The following is a 16226-nucleotide window of genomic DNA, read 5'->3' on the forward strand; positions in this document are numbered from 1 at the left end:
CCGTACAACCCAGATGGCCTCCTTCTTCAAAGACTGCAATTTCCCCCCAGACGTGATCGATGATGCCCTCCACCGCATCTCCTCCACTTCCCGCTCCTCCGCCCTTGAGCCCCGCCCCTCCAACCGCCACCAGGACAGAACCCCACTGGTCCTCACCTACCACCCCGCCAACCTCCATATACAGCGTATAGTGATGGAAAAGGTTAGACCGGATCTAAAAGGAAAAGGCTTATGCCCGAAACGTCGATTCTCCTGTTCCTTGGATGCTGCCTGACCTGCTGCGCTTTTCCAGCAACACATTTTCAGCTCCTAAAATATCAGCAAGGCAGTCTATGTGTGGAGCCACAGGAAATGGGGGAGATACTAAATGACCTTTTTGCATCCATGTTTACAATGGAGAAGGATATGTAAGATCAAGAATGTGGGGAAATAATTAGCAACATCTTGAAAAATACCCATATACACAGGACGAGGTGCTGAATAGCTTAAAATACATAAAGATGGATACATCCCTGGGACTTGATCAGGGGTACGTAAAAAATTTGTGGGAAGCTAGAGAAGAGATTGCTGGACCGTTTGCTGAAATATTTATATCATTGATGACCACAGGTGAGGTGCCAGAAAACCGGAGGTTGGCTAACGTGATGCCACTATTTAAGAAAGGCGGTAAGGGAAAGCCAGGCAACTATAGACCGGTGAGCCTGACATCAGTAATAGGCAAGTTGTTACAAGGGATCTGAAGAACAGGATTTACATGTATTTGGAAAGATAAGGATAGTTTAGCGATAGTCTAATGGCTTTTGCATTGGATATCATGTCTCAATAATTTGACTGAGTTTTTTGAAGAAGTAATGAAGAGGATTGATAGGAAGGAGACCAGAATTGCACGCAATATTCCAAAGCTGGCCTAACCAATGTCCTGTACAGCCGCAACATGATCTCCTATACTCAATATTCTGACCAATAAAGGAAAGCATACCAAACGCCTTCTTCACTATCCTATCTACCTGACACCAGGTTATAGTCCAACAGGTTTAATTGGAAGCACACTAGCTTTCGGAGCGACGCTCCTTCATCAGGCTCCAAAAGCTAGTGTGCTTCCAATTAAACCTGTTGGACTATAACCTGGTGTCGTGTGATTTTTAACTCTGTATACCCCAGTTCAACACCGCATCTCCAAATCTTATCTACCTGCGACTCTACTTTCAAGGAGCTATGAACCTGCACTCCAAGATCTCCTTGTTCAGCAACACTCCCTAGCACCTTACCATTAAGTGTACAAGTGCTGCTAAAATTTACTTTCCCAAAATGCACCACCTCACATTTATCTAAATTAAACTCCATCTGCCACTCCTCAGCCCATTGGCCATCTGATCAAGATCCCGTTGTAATCTGAGGTAACTTTCTTTACTGTCCACTATACGTCCAATCTTGGTGTGATCTGCAAACTTACTAATTTTCCCTCCTATGCTCACATCCAAATCATTTACATAAATGATGAAAAGTAGTGGACCCAGCACTGATCCTTGTGGCACTCCACTGGTCACAGGCCTCTCGTCTGAGGAACAAACCTCCACCGTGAGACCTAACCTTGCTAAGCAGTCTCACATGGGGAACCATGTTGAACACCTTACTGAAGTCCATATAGATCACATCCACCACTTTGCCCTCATCAATCCTCTTTGTTACGTTTTCAAAAAACTTAATCAAGTTTGTGAGGTCCTTGAATATTTTTCAAGCAAAGTGAGGTGGACTTGTTCAGCAAGAGTTGGAAAGATTGTCTGGACAGGTAGTAATGTGGATTGCAAGTTGTAGTCAAATTAGCCATGACCTCATTGAATATTGGAGCAGGCTTGAGTGTGGTTGAACGGTAATTCCACTTATGTTTATATAAGTGACATAAAGTACTAGCTGAGGCACAAGCTGTAAAAAAGTCAGAACTACTTGCATAATCATGAAAAAAGATGATATCATCCAAGGGTTTCATCACAACTTGTCATATCATTTAAATTTCAATAATGGCTAAACAATATAGACCAAAATGTCACACAGCCAACCTTACTGTACTGTATGTAATTTAAAAAAACTCAAGTTTATTGTGTCAAATTTATTCAATTTCCACTATAGTTTAAACATCAACATATTGCCTTTCAACGTATTATCTTATAACTTATACCATTCAGCCCTTTGAGACTATTCCACCAATCATGATTAACTCAATTCCACTTCATCCACCAAATGTCTCCACTTCCCTCTATCAAAAATCTATCAAACTCACCCTCAAATAAATTCAACGTCTGAGCTCATTACTCTCTGGGGAACGAGAACTTGACAGATTAACAACCATCCGAGAGAAAAATACTCTCTTCTCTTAAGAGGGGCGGCACAGTGGCAAGCACTGCTGCCTCACAGTGCCAAGACCCGGGCTCAATTCCCGCCTCGGGCAACTGTCTGTGTGGAGTTTGCACATTCTCCCAGTGTCTGCATGGATTTCCTCCGTTTGCTCCGGTTTCCTCCCACAGTCCAAAAATGTGCAGGTTAGGTGAATTGGTCATGCTAAATTGGTCATGTTAGGTGAAGAGGTAAATGTAGGGGAATGGGTCTGGGTAGGTTGCTCTTCGGAGGGTCAATGTGGACTTGTTGGGCCAAAGGGCCTGTTTCCACACTGTAAGTAATCTAATCTAATCTTAAAAGGAAGGCCTCGTATTCTTAAAACACAGTTGCCTTGTTCTAGCATTCCCAAAAAAGGAAATATTCTACCTGTTACAAATCAGGTTTCACTAATATACACAAAATTATTGATTTATTACAAATCAAAACTTTATTCAACAAATCATGCAAGGCAGGTTAACATAGTTTGCAATATGAAAATATTAAGGATTACCTCTCTAGGCATGCCCACACGCATACACACTCCAGAAAAAAGAAAACAAAATATGGATTTTGCTCTGTAGAGATTCACCGATCTTCTACAGTAACCTTTAAAGTCGCACCATTTTAAAAATAAAACTAATTACAATGAAGGGTTAAGACTGGGGATTCTTCAAGTGAAAAGAACAGGGATACAAGAGTGATTTAATTAATAACTTAGATAAGATATGATGGTGATGGGAGATTGCATGGTGTGTTGCAATCTCAGTACTTGGGAGCTGCTGGACACCATGGTGATCCACAGAGAACACATCTGTAGCAAGTGTTTGCAGTTTGACCAATTTTGGATCTGAGTTGAGTTGGAATTCAAGCTGAAAGCATTGAGGCACATCAGAGAAAAGTTGCCTGGATACTTTGTTCTCAGAGACAGTCATGCCTTAGATTAGGTTATTCAAACTTGGTCTGTAATAAGGACAGGAAGGTGTTAATGTGGGTGATTCCAATGCAGGAAACAAAGAAGTTTTCAAGGTGACTCTGCCCCTACAATTGCCCGACAGTCATGAGGTGGTTCTAAGGTGTGTGGCCAAAACTGGGGACCGCAGGGAGGATGAAGGAATTGACCACAACACCATGGTACAGGGAGCCATTCAAGTGGGGGAGGAAATAGGAATGTAAAACATTAGGGGGACATATCCTGTTGAAAGCAGAATCCCAAGACCTGTGTTGCCTACCTGGTGTCAGGCATAAGCATATCACTTCTGGGCTGTTGGAAAACCTCGGGTTAGAGGGGCGAGATCAGTAGATGTCGCCTCGTTGGAACTATCAATGTTAAAAGGGATGAAAAGAAGGGTCTGCTAAAAATTTCTGAATAAGAGTTAAACCTAAAAGCAGAACCTCCAAGAGAAAAACCTTGGAATTACGACCTGGATCACAGACAAACACGCAAAGAATAAATAAAGTCAACAAGTTAAATGTTTGGCTCAAATATCATTGTGGGAGGATTTCAATTCATGGGGCACTGACACCAGTAGTGGGATAAAGGCTGATCTGTGGCCTTGCTTCATTAACATACTTTTGGCCCAACCTCTTAATAATTTTGCTTAACAAAAATGTATCTACCCGAGATTTAAAATTAAAAACTAATCTGGCATCAGTTTGCAGTAGAAGGTTCTATACATCTACCAGCCCTTCTATGTACAAGTGCTGCCTAACATCCCTCCTGAACAGTTGGGCCCAAATCTCAAAGCTATGCCCCCTAGTTCTCGAATCCCCAACCAGTGGAAATAGTTTATCTTAATCAAACCTCTCTTATCCTGTTAATATCTTGAAAATTTCGATCAGATCATCTCTTAACCTTCCAATTTCTAAAGAAAACAGACCTAATTTGTATAATTTCTCCTTTCAACATAACCCCTCCCTGGAGTCCAGTTATCACTCTTGCAAGCTTACGATACACTCCCTCCAAGGCCAAGGCAAATATATTTTTCCTAAGATGTGGTGCCTAAATCTGCGCACAGTACTTCAAGCAAGGTCAAACCAGTATAATTTGTGCCCTTATACTCCTGTCCTCCAGATATAAAGGTTATGAAACCATTAGCCTTCTTAATTATTTTCTGTACTTGTTTGTCACATTTTAAAGACCTACACACCTGAACTCCAAGTCTTCTGGACATCCATTTTATTTAACTTCATGCCATCTAGAAAATACACTAAAATGTTCTTCCTCACTTAACTACCCAGACAAGCTTCATGTCACGTATGGTGCTGGAAAAGCACAGCTGATCAGGCAGCATGTGAAGAGCAGGAGAGTCAACGGTTAGAGCATAAGCACTTCATCAAGAATAATGAAGGACTTATGCTCGAAATGTTTATTCTCCTGCTCCTCGGATGCTGTCTGACTGGCCGTGCTTTTCCAGCATCTCACTTTTTGACTCTGATCTCTAGCATCTGCAGTCCTCACTTTCTCCACAAACTAATCATTCTCCCCGCAACATTTCCATTTCCTTCAGTATCATTCATATATCTGCTCAGAGGAGGGTAGAGAGACTTCAAAGTGGGCAAGTATAAGCAACTAATAAGGCAAATATAGGGTAGATGCTGGAGAATGTGGAAAAATGTGAGGTTCTTAACTTTGATAGCAAAAACAAGAAGATTAATCAAATGGCAAAAGATTAAGAAAGTAGGAGGTGCAATAAGGCGTGGGTATCTTGTACAGTTGGCATGGAAAGTAAGCATTCAGGTGCAGCAGGCACCTTCATAGGTGAGAGAATATGCATATAGGCACAGTCTTTCTGCAATTGTACAGGATACCTGTAATAGTGCATGCAGTTTTGGTCTCCTTACTTGAGAAAGGATATTCTGGCCATGGAGGAAGTACAAAGATGATTCACCAGACTGACTGCTGGGATGATGAGGTTGATATATGGGAAGAGACTGGATTGGTTAGTCTATATTCACTAGAGTTTAGAAGAATTTGGGGGAGAAATCTAACTGAAAGCTATAAAATTCTAACAGGGTTAGACAAGATAGATTCACGAAAGATGCTCTTGATGACCACGGAGAGTCCAGAACCAGGGGTCACAATCTAAGGGTAAGGGCTAAGCCTTTTAGGAAAGAGATGAGAGAAATTTCTTCTCCCAAAGAATGGTGAGTCTGTAGAATTGTCTACCACAGGAAATTGTTCTGGTCAAAACAATATCGACACTTTTTTTTTAAAGTTTTCACAGCTTTTAGGATGAAAAGAAACAAAGGGTATGAAGAGAAAAGCAGGTACTTGATGGGCCAAATAGATGACCCCTGCTCTTATAATCCTATGCTTCAAAGCAAAAAGATATGGAGCTGTTGCAGGGCAACTATTCTGGTAATGATTACCAGACTTTCACAGGAAGGGACAGAGAATACAAGCATCATTAGAGGGCTATTCCCCTCTAATCAGTGAGCAGTCTATTTTCCTCTGGAACAATGGCAACTTTAATTTTTTTGAAATCTGACTTACTTTCTGACCAAGCATGAATCTTTGCAGAATTGTGCAGTGTTTGTTCAACTTGATACTGCCCTCAATTTCATTCGCCACAGACAATGCATTTTTCTCAGAGAGTATTTTGGCTACGCCTGTCAGCCAGATTGGGATTAGAAAAACAAGACAGAACAAAACAACAAGGCAAAAACAAATCCATCAGAGAGAAAGCTGTAAAATACTCAAAAGACAAAGGAGGCATCTGAATATAGCTGAAATGAAAACAAGAAGGAAGAGGCATGTTCACTAACACGCTTACTAATTTTTATAGATGCATCCCAGAAAGCATCCTTTCTGGATGCATCACAGTTTGGTATTGCAATTGCTCTTCCCAAGATCACAAGAAACTAGAGATAGTTGTGAACACAGCCCAGTCATTTTTTATTATTCATTCACGAGATGCAGGCGTTGCTGGCTAGGCCAGCATTTATTGACCATCGCTAATTGTCTAGAGGGTAGTTAAGAGTCAACCACATTGCTGTGGGTCTGGAGTCACATTAGGCCAGACCAGATAAGAATGGCAGTTTCCTTCCCTGAAGGACATTAGTGAATCAGACGAGTTTTTTAAGCAAGAATGAATCCTTGGTCATCATTAGATTATCATCCAGATATTTATTCCCATGGCAGGATTCGACCCTTTGTCCCCAGAACAAAGGCCTCTGGACTAACAGCAAGTGAGGACCATAGATGCTGGAGGTCAGAGTCAAAAAGTGTGGTGTTGGGAAAGCACAGCCAATCAGGCAGCAACAAAACAGCAGGAGAGTCAATGCTTCGAGCATAAGCTCTTCATTGGGAATGCTGAGGGTGGCCCAAAGGTTGAGAGATAAAGGGGAGGGAGGTGGGGCTGGGGGAAGGTAGCTGGGAATGCAGTAGGTAGATAAAGATGGGGGGAGAGGGGGGGGGGAGAAGAGAGCAGGAGGAGGTGGTGGCGATGGCAATAAGTCACAGAGGATAGTGGGAAGGAAAGTGGACAGGTAGGACAGTGCCAAGTTGGAGGGTTTGACCTGGGATAATGTGGGGGGAGGGGAGGTGAAGAAACTAGTGAAACCGACATTGATTCAGTGTGGTTGGAGGGTCCCAAAGTGGAAGATGAGGTGTTCTTCCTCCAATTGTCAGGTGGCTGGGATTCGGAGGCTCAGGACTTGTATGTCCTTGGTGGAGTGGGAGGGGGAAGTGCTCAGCCACAGGACAGTGGGATTGTTTAGGGCATCTGTCCAGTGATGTTCTCTGAAACCACTTCAACTCCCCATCCCCCTCCTCCAAGGATATGCAAGTCCTGGGCCACCTCCACCTCCAAATCCTAGCCACCCATCGCCTAGTGATCATGAGAAAGTAGAAGCAGATTCAACCAGCAAGTGCACTGAGTGCTGATTGCCGGAATGTGTACAGAGCATGCATATGTTCCACTTTATCAACAGGGTATTATAAACTATTACAAGCACTTAAGCTGATAAAATGCTTGGCACAATATGCATCACCAAAATACCCAGATTGCTAATAATCCTGCAGTACAAAAAATCCTTTATGCCTTTGAATACAACGCAAAGAGATCAGAGACAGTTTCAGCCCAGATATGCACACCAAACAGCATGCAAATTCAAACAGTGCAACTTATTAAGTCGACACTTTGAAACAGAATACATGCATTTTGTATTTGGTGTAGACGCAATGGCATTTTGAATTACTGGAGGTCAATTAGTAACCACAAATGAAACACTGAACCAGAATTAGATAATGCTGTGCTTTAACCAAGAAGAATCATGAAATCAACTGTATTATTCACTGATATTCATTATTTTATCCTGGTTCAACATTCGTACACATTCTCAAGTTGCCTCCAATAACTACCATGATGGTGTTCTTTGATTTGATATCTCCTGTTTTGAAGTGAATCTTCAAAACTGTGTTCATGAATTTGCAGTATAACAGTGATGGCCAAACATTCATTTAACAAATTAAAAGTTTGTTATAGCCAAAGTACAGAAATACTTCATACCACATATTTCATTGTGTCGTGATTTTACAACTGTTTGAATTGAATCAGCCAGCACTACTTTTTTAAAATGTAATTCATGTACATAAAATCACTTACATAAGACATGATCTATATTTTATTAAAAGAATACGTTTTTACATTTAACTGTATGAACTAAACATTTAAGTAGCTCACAGATTTTAGCGACATCAAACTTACCCACATTAACTCATGAGTAAGACTTTAATGAGGAGATATCTGGCACAATATTAAAAGCCTTAAAATGCATAAAATATGAACACTGTTTTGTAATTATTTGTACAAGACATAGCATAGAGGCAATATGAAGAGCCATTTCCCCACCTCTGCCTCTATGCTATGTCCTGTACAAATAACATATCAGCATAAATTTATCCTCAATCTTTGCTTGTCAAATCACAGCAAGTCACAACATGAATTATGCAGACACAAAACATTCTTACTTATCCAAGCTAAAGTTGAAAATGAACACAATTCAGTATTTTTTTAAAAATTCAAAATAGACATTTCAATAACCTACAGATCATGCCCCAAACTCTTTAGCAGCTGCCTTCGCCAAGACATGGTTTGCGAAGCATTCACTGTTCACGACTGTTTGATTGACAGTAGTAAAACAATGATCCCAAATCAAAGTTTTTCTCTTGTGAGTTATTCAAAGAAAAGCAAAACTTTTCAAGGCACGTTCGTGAGTTTGTACATTGCATAACAACTGCATTTGGTGTGCAACCCAATCGGCAACCATGCCTTCCTTTGCCCACATTCTAAGCTCTAGAATGCCATCCTCAAATCTCTCCTCCTCTCATTCCTCCTTTAGGACTTATCTTAAAGCCTATCACTTAGACCAACCTTTTGGTCACCAATCCTACAATTGCCTTAGTGGCTTGGTGTAAGTTTGCTTGATGACTCTGCTGTGAAGCACCACAGGATGTTTTACTTCATTAAATGCAAGTTGCTGTCAGGTCAAATTTCTTTGTTGAAGCTAATGAGAATTTCCAATGCTTAGTAATGTATATGTAAGCTTTCCCTTCATGAAATGAAACTTTTAATGCGACTTTCACAAAGTCTGCCCTTGAATCCTCCATTTCATTCAGCTCCCATATTACTAGTTCCAGCATCACTCCCCACAACAAAAGCAAACAAATTCTATGATCCATATTTAGGGGCCAATATATTTGCAGTGTTTAAAAATTATGGAAAGGTTCAATCGGAAAGATAAAGAGAAACCAGTTCCTGTGATTTGAAAGTCAAGAACAAGAAGAAACCAAGCTTAAATGATATCAAGGTTTTTCAGTTGTGTTATCAGGAAGACCTTCTTCACACAAAAATGGAGTAGATCTCACACTCTCCTACCCCAAAAAAGATACTGAAGTCTGGTGATTCAATAAATTCAAAACTGAGATTAAGAGATTTTTGTGAACAATATTAAAGAATTGTGTTAGGTTGTTATTAGTTAAAAGATCTGACACAATTTAATTAAAGGTGGAATCAGCTCCAGGAGCTGAATGTTCCAACATTGTTATGTTTCATGACTCACATTGGTAAATTGCTCATAAAGCTTTTATCCAAAAAGTTCAATAAATTAAGATGGCTGAACTGTCCCTGGAACACCACTACAGATCAAAAGAACAGCAGAGCATAATCCTATCACTAGTTGTCATTTGGTTCAGCTGAGACTGCAATTTAACTGAGGCAAACAGAGGAGAAGAAAATCCCTGCCCAGAATTACACACAACTCTGGATAACTAAAAACCGAATTACACAACCACTCAGCTTGCAACCCTATTTCTTCTCTGGAGAAATAATCTAACAAATGCTATGAAAAAAAGCTAACCATAGTCTCATTTACTTAAATTTCATACATGGTGAAGTAAAAAGTTACTGTCAACACATTCAGCATTGCATATTCTGGATATTAATAAGTCTCACAATGGAAGTTGATCAACTCATGAAAATATAAGTGACAGGAATAACTGACAATTATATAAGATTTAGAAGGAGTAGGCAATTCTTGGGTCTGCTGCACCATTCACTGTGATCATGACTGATCTCATCTTGACCTCAAAGCCTCCTTCCTGCCTGATATTTAAGCACTCTGTTTGATGTTGCAAGTCAATTTCTAAAAAAAAAATGACATTAGACAGAATTCAGAAAAGACTACCTAAAGGCAATTTTATATAGCAATCAGGATTCTAAAACATCAGTGCTCAAGCAAAGCCAACAACAATCATATATTATACTCCCTTTAATAAACCAGTCATTCATGAAACAACTGGGCACATATTCTGCAGTGACTTGCAGTCACCTGAAGAGGAGCAGGTTATGAAAGCTGTCAGGAGGTGCAATTTATCTTGTTTATCTCGTATTAGCTCTGAACAACTGCAATTCATACACCACTGATATAAATAACTGAAATTGCTTTATTACAAAAGATTGAGAAGTTACATAATTAAATATTTAAAACAATTATGAATGTAACTGATGACACAGTCAGCTACATTCACAGAAAATGACAAAACTAACAGCCATCTTCCCTCACAAAAGCATTTGATGATTCATCAACTAACCTCTTTGATAAACTGTGTGAACAGACACTGGAAATTATAACTAATAAAGATCATAAGTCATCAAGGCTAGGCAGGAAAGGGAAGCTGAAGCCACAAACACTCAGCCATGATCTGTCAAATGGCATAGCAAGTTTGAAGGATTGAAAAGACTAGTCCCGGTCCTAATTCATTTGCCCATACTAAGAATGAGGGGATCAGTTAGCTCAGATGGCAAGGTGGCTGGTTTGTGATGATCACCAGCTGAGGTTACCATAAAGGACTCTCCTCAACCTCTCACCTTGCCTGAGGGATAGTGACCTCAGCAGCCCTGTAGGACTATGGACCCTTTATTAAAAACAAAGATGATCATATTTCATGTGTAAGATGACAAATAATTTGCAGATGGGAATATAGATGAATGGTTTATGGATGCAGATGGTTATAGTTGATAAATTGGGATAAAATGTCAGTCTCAATTACTCTTCAAAACTAAAAACACAGAAGCAAAATACGTATTTTCTGAATATACTGAAGGGCTTATGCCCGAAACACTGACTCTCCTGCTTCTTGGATGCTGCTTGGTCTGCTGTGCTTTTCCAGTGCCACAATTTCTGACTGATCTCTCCAGCATGTACAGTCCTCATTTTCTCCTATCTTTTATCTGTGTTTAACAGCTGGACAATTAATGGCTCAGAAATCCTTAAAACTATTCACACACTGCTGATAACAACCAATTACAGTGCTGCTATGCTGCTCAGGGCATGACATTTGCATGGTGACCAAACTAGCATTGTGTGAGTGGATACAGCAATATGGAAACTGGAGAGGGTGAACAAGAAGACAGATAACAGGCCAAATCAAATGGTATACTACCAACAACTGCAAGGAACATCTCTCAGCTGACTCAGCACGAGCCAGCGAAAAGCAATGTCACTCTTTCTGAGGCACTTGGTCTGAAGTGGCAAGAACTGAGTAGTAAAGCAGCTTGTCTAATGTGGGGGAACATGAGAGCTGGGCTCTCATTCACGATGGGCACACTGGGCACTATAGGAAACGCTAGGAGGGCGGGATCTAAAGGGAACAGGCAGATCTGATGCTCCAAGAGTTGACTCTCCCTCACAAACATGAGAACGCGTGAACATGGGAGGTGAGGGGGGCTCGAAAACCGTAAAAGTGGGCAGAAGCCGAGTGCCCCACACGACGTCGCCCGGTCAAAGCAGCAGCTGCCCTCGGGTGGGAGGGGGTTGGGGGAGAGCCCCGAGGGAGTTGGCTCCAGCCCGTCCACCCGGACCCGGCTCATTGAAGCGCTCTCCCGCTTCCAAGGCGGCTCCCTTTGTCGGACACTCCACTCACCGGCGACAGTTATAATCTGGATATTCTCTCTTTTCCAAACACTCACCTCCCTTCAAAACGACATCCTGCAAACTCATCCGGGCTCTGTCACTGCGGAAAGGTGAAAGGTCAACCCCGCTGCTCGAGCGAAGGGGAGCCACTGCGCACGCGCGTCAGCTGCAGCCCTCAAGACTGGAGCCTGACTGCGCATGCTCTTTTCATCAGTCCTGCTTCCCCCGACAGGACATGTCCATTTGCACCTCTGGCTGATGCCCTTTGGTGGTGTAGTGGTAACGCCTCCAACTCTGGAGTCAGAGTGTGAATTCAAGTCCCACCTGCTCCGGAGGTGTGGTGCAACATGCATGTCTGAACAGATTCATTATAAACATCATGTACAGTAGTGCCTCGACATATGAACCACCCCGTTCACAAACAAATTGGTTTCCGAACAGGATTGTAAGTAAAATTTTGCTTCAAAGTACGTACAAAATTCAAGGTATGAACGAAGGTACGAACACAAAAAGCCCGTGGTTTCATTGTCATTGTTCTGCTTTTCTACGCGCGCTTTGAACGCAAAAGCTCTCTGGCCCCATGTGATCTCATTCACTTCGTCTTTGGCGCGCACGCGCTGTGAACATCCAACGTCCAAGCATTCTTACGCTTTTTTTTGTTTTTTGCATTAAATTAGCCCTCATTATGGCTCCCAAGAAAGTGAAAAGTGGTAGTGTTAGTGTGTTAAGAAGCCTAAACGTATTACTGTAGAAACGAAGAAGGAAATAATAGCTAAACACGAGAATGGTGCTCGCGTATCTGATCTCGCAATGCAGTATGACATGGCGAAATCGACTATCTGTACTATCCTAAAGAACAAAGAGGCACTAAAGGCAGTTGACGTGGCTAAAGGAGTGATTATTTTAACGAAGCAAAGGCCTAAATTGTTAGACGAGGTTCAAAAATTATTATTAGTTTGGATAAGTCAAAAAGAGCTTGCTGGAGATAGTGTTAACGAGATAGTCTGCGAGAAGGCTCTACACATACACCGTGATTTGTTGGCGACACCGCCGAGTACAAGTACTGCTAGCGTTGAAGAATTTAAAGCCAGCAGAGGCTGGTTTAATAAATTTCGTCAACGAATTGGAATCCATAGTGTAATAAGGCATGGAGAAGCAGCTAGTTCGGACAAAAAGGCAGCGGAGGACTTTGTGAAGGAATTCAATAAGTTTGTTGAAGATGAAGGTTATGTCTCACATCAAGTTTTTAACTGTGATGAAACTGGACTTTTCTGGAAAAAAATGCCCAAAAGGACCTACATAACCCAAGAGGAGAAGGCACTACCGGGCCACAAACCAATGAAGGACAGGTTAACGCTTTTATTGTGTGTGAATGCAAGTGGGGATTGCAAGATTAAGCCTCTATTAGTCTACCACTCTGAAAATCCTTGCGTTTTTAAACGCAGTAATGTTTTGAAGGCTAAACTTCTGGTAATGTGGAGGGCGAATACCAAGGCTTGGGTCACGCGAATGATTTTTATGGAATGGTTGACGGAAGTTTTTGCACCAGCTGTCAAGGAATATCTTGAAACAAATAATTTGCCACTTAAGTGTCAATGCTCCTGCCCATCCTCCAAATTTGGAAGAAGACTTGGACCTTGAATACAACTTCATAAAAGTAAAGTTCCTTCCTTCCAACACCACTCCTGTTATCCAACCCATGGACCAGAATGTCATTGCAAATTTCAAAAAATTATATACGAAGGCTCTATTCGCCAGGTGTTTCCAGGTCACCAACGACACAGATTTGAGCCTTGGTCAGTACTGGAAGGACCACTTCAATATCCTCCACTGCATAAGCCTTATTGATAAGGCATGGAACGCGGTCTCTTTCCGTACGTTGCATTCGGCCTGGAGGAAACTTTGGCCAGATTGTGTACCTGAGAGAGACTTCAAGGGTTTTGAGGAGGAGACATTGGTAAATGTAGTGAACGAGATTGTGACCCTGGGCCAAAATATGGGCTTGGAGGTCGATGAGGATGATGTGGCGGAGCTGGTGGAGGACCACAGACAAGAACTCCGCACAGAAGATCTTGTTGAATTGCAACAGGAGCAGGTGAAGGTTGTGCAGCAGGAGCATTCTGGAGAGGAGGAAGAAGAGAGGGAAGATGTATCAAGTGTTCAAATCAAAGACATTTGTAGCAAATAGAGTGAAGTGCAGGCTTTTGTTGAGAGGCATTACCCAAACAAAACTGTGACCAACAGAGCAGTGAACATTTTAAATGACAATGTGATGTCTCATTTTCGGAAAATTCTGCAACAAAGAAAAAAAAAGTTTCTCTGGATCGTTTTCACCAACCTCCAAGAGACAAAAAAGAGAAAAGACTCCGGAAATATCCAAACAATGGGAAAATTGATTCAGTTCGCGAACTGGGTCCCAGAACGGATTAAGTTCGTAAGTCGAGGCGCTACTGTATTTGTTTTCACTGTACACATCCATTAGAATGGGTTTTATTTGTTTAATAAAAATAAAGAAATGCATGCTTTAGTGAGGATTTAATTTAATTTTGCAAGCTAAGGGGACGCAATAGCAATAGTCATCATCGGAAGAGCCTCACAGACAAGGATGACTCTCCACTCTCGGGGTGAGACCAGTGATGGCTGTACAGACTGATGCGGCTACCAAAGGCTTTGTTACACTTGGTTCTGGATTAGAGGTGCTGGAAGAGCACAGCAGTTCAGGCAGCATCCGAGGAGCAGTAAAATCTGAATGCCTGAACTGCTGTGCTCTTCGAGCACCTCTAATCCAGAATCTGATTTCCAGCATCTGCAGTCATTGTTTTTACCTTTGTTACGCTTAGGGCAGGTGGTGGTCACAGGAAGGGGTGGCTGGGGCATTGACGTGCCAGCTCTTTCCTCTCACCATTTTCGCCTGGCTTCCATTTTTTTCCTGACAGCAAGTCTCCAGATGCTCGACACCTTCCGAAATGCTGCTCCTCCACTTCGGACAGTGTTGGACCCGGGATTCCCAGGTATCTGTGAGAACGCTGCACTTTGCCAGTGAGCCTTGAGGGTATCACTTACATGCTACCTCTGCCCACCTGGGGTTTGCCTGTCGTTTCTGGGCTGGGGGTAGAGCACCTGCTTGGCAACTCTCTTGTCAGTCATGCAGATGACATGTCCAGCCCGGCACAGCCAATTAAGGGGAGTCAGTGGCTCTGTTATCCCGTTCCCACCTCAGTTGAAGCAAACGCTCAGAAACACAGTACAGTTTTACCTCCTTCATCTTTATTCCAGGCCCTGGAGGGAGAGAGAACGATCGTCCATGTGCACAGAGATACGGGTTCTCGGTCTTCTCTTAAACAGCAGATTCATCAGGATTTATATCATCACTTACAGGGAGGAGCTTCCAAATCAGGCAACATCTATATTGATTGGATGACCATTACATTCAGCAAGCATCAACAGTAAAGATTAAGCCATCTGGCGTAAAACTGAATGTTCTTAACCTTGTTAATTGGCTTTACATAATGAATGCTTTTTCATTTCATTAACCCACGACCGTTGCCTCCAGCACCTCATTGTTTACTGCATGTTCTTATCTGATCCAAGTCATGCTAGCTGAGCCTTTTGTCAAGCAATCCTAAGCTTAACTCTTTCCCTACCTGTTCATACCTTATACACTTTCTCATTCTCTCCTTTTATCATTTCACGATAACCACCTAGATGGCACTACCAGATTTCATAAGACTCTGACAGCCAGTATTTAAGCAAGTTATTGACACAGCATGCAATGATTTTGCATAACAGCAAAAATTACTAGTCTGTTACAGTAATTAGAACTTAAAAAATCCTCCCCGTGGAAAAAATTCACCAGTAATGTTTGTAAATCCATAGTCCTTAGTGACCACTCCATCCCCTCCAAGTCAAGTAGAAACAAGCCAGTTTCTACAATCTCCTTCAGTAAAGTACAACTTGAAAACAAAATTCAGTCTGTTCTTGCATCATTCCTTGGAGAAATCTGAATTCTTGGGGAAGGGCAGTGAAATACTTAAAGCTGACAAGACTTCTATTCTTCAGGAGATGCTTCAGATGGAGGACACCAACGCATCTGAGTGTGCAGTGCAGCAGCTGCAGCTGCAGACTAGGTGAATGCAGCATTCTTCGCTGCATCTGCTCCCGCTCTGCTGTTAAATGTAACAAAGCCAACTGGCTGTTGTGATGTTAGCTTAGTCAGTGAACCATCATATCCCTTAAATGATCGAAAGACAAGGTAAAGCTCACGTGGTCTAATGTCCATAGAAAGGCCACTGACAAAAAGCGTATTGACCTCCTCTTCAATCTTGTTAGCTTCTTCACCTTTTGTGCTCATGACTGGGGAGCTGATTGAATCCATTGGATCAGGTTGTGGAGAGATGGGCGGTGGTCTGAAGGCATACTTTACCTGTGAATGGAGAAAC

At 41.9% G+C, this 16226-nt stretch overlaps 1 protein-coding gene across 2 annotated transcripts in view; it reads right to left on the reverse strand.

Moving 5' to 3' along the window:
* The window catches only part of wdr37 (WD repeat domain 37), a 145160-nt gene extending 133214 nt beyond the window's left edge, over positions 1-11946 (reverse strand). For both annotated transcript variants that reach the window (XM_043690670.1, XM_043690669.1), the window contains exon 1: positions 11844-11946. The gene's annotated coding sequence lies outside the window, so the exon portion shown is untranslated. The remainder of the gene's footprint in view (positions 1-11843) is intronic.
* Between the last annotated feature and the right edge of the window lie 4280 nt (positions 11947-16226).

The sequence above is a fragment of the Chiloscyllium plagiosum genome, chromosome 5, assembly GCF_004010195.1.
Source record: "Chiloscyllium plagiosum isolate BGI_BamShark_2017 chromosome 5, ASM401019v2, whole genome shotgun sequence".
Lineage (NCBI taxonomy): Eukaryota > Metazoa > Chordata > Chondrichthyes > Orectolobiformes > Hemiscylliidae > Chiloscyllium > Chiloscyllium plagiosum.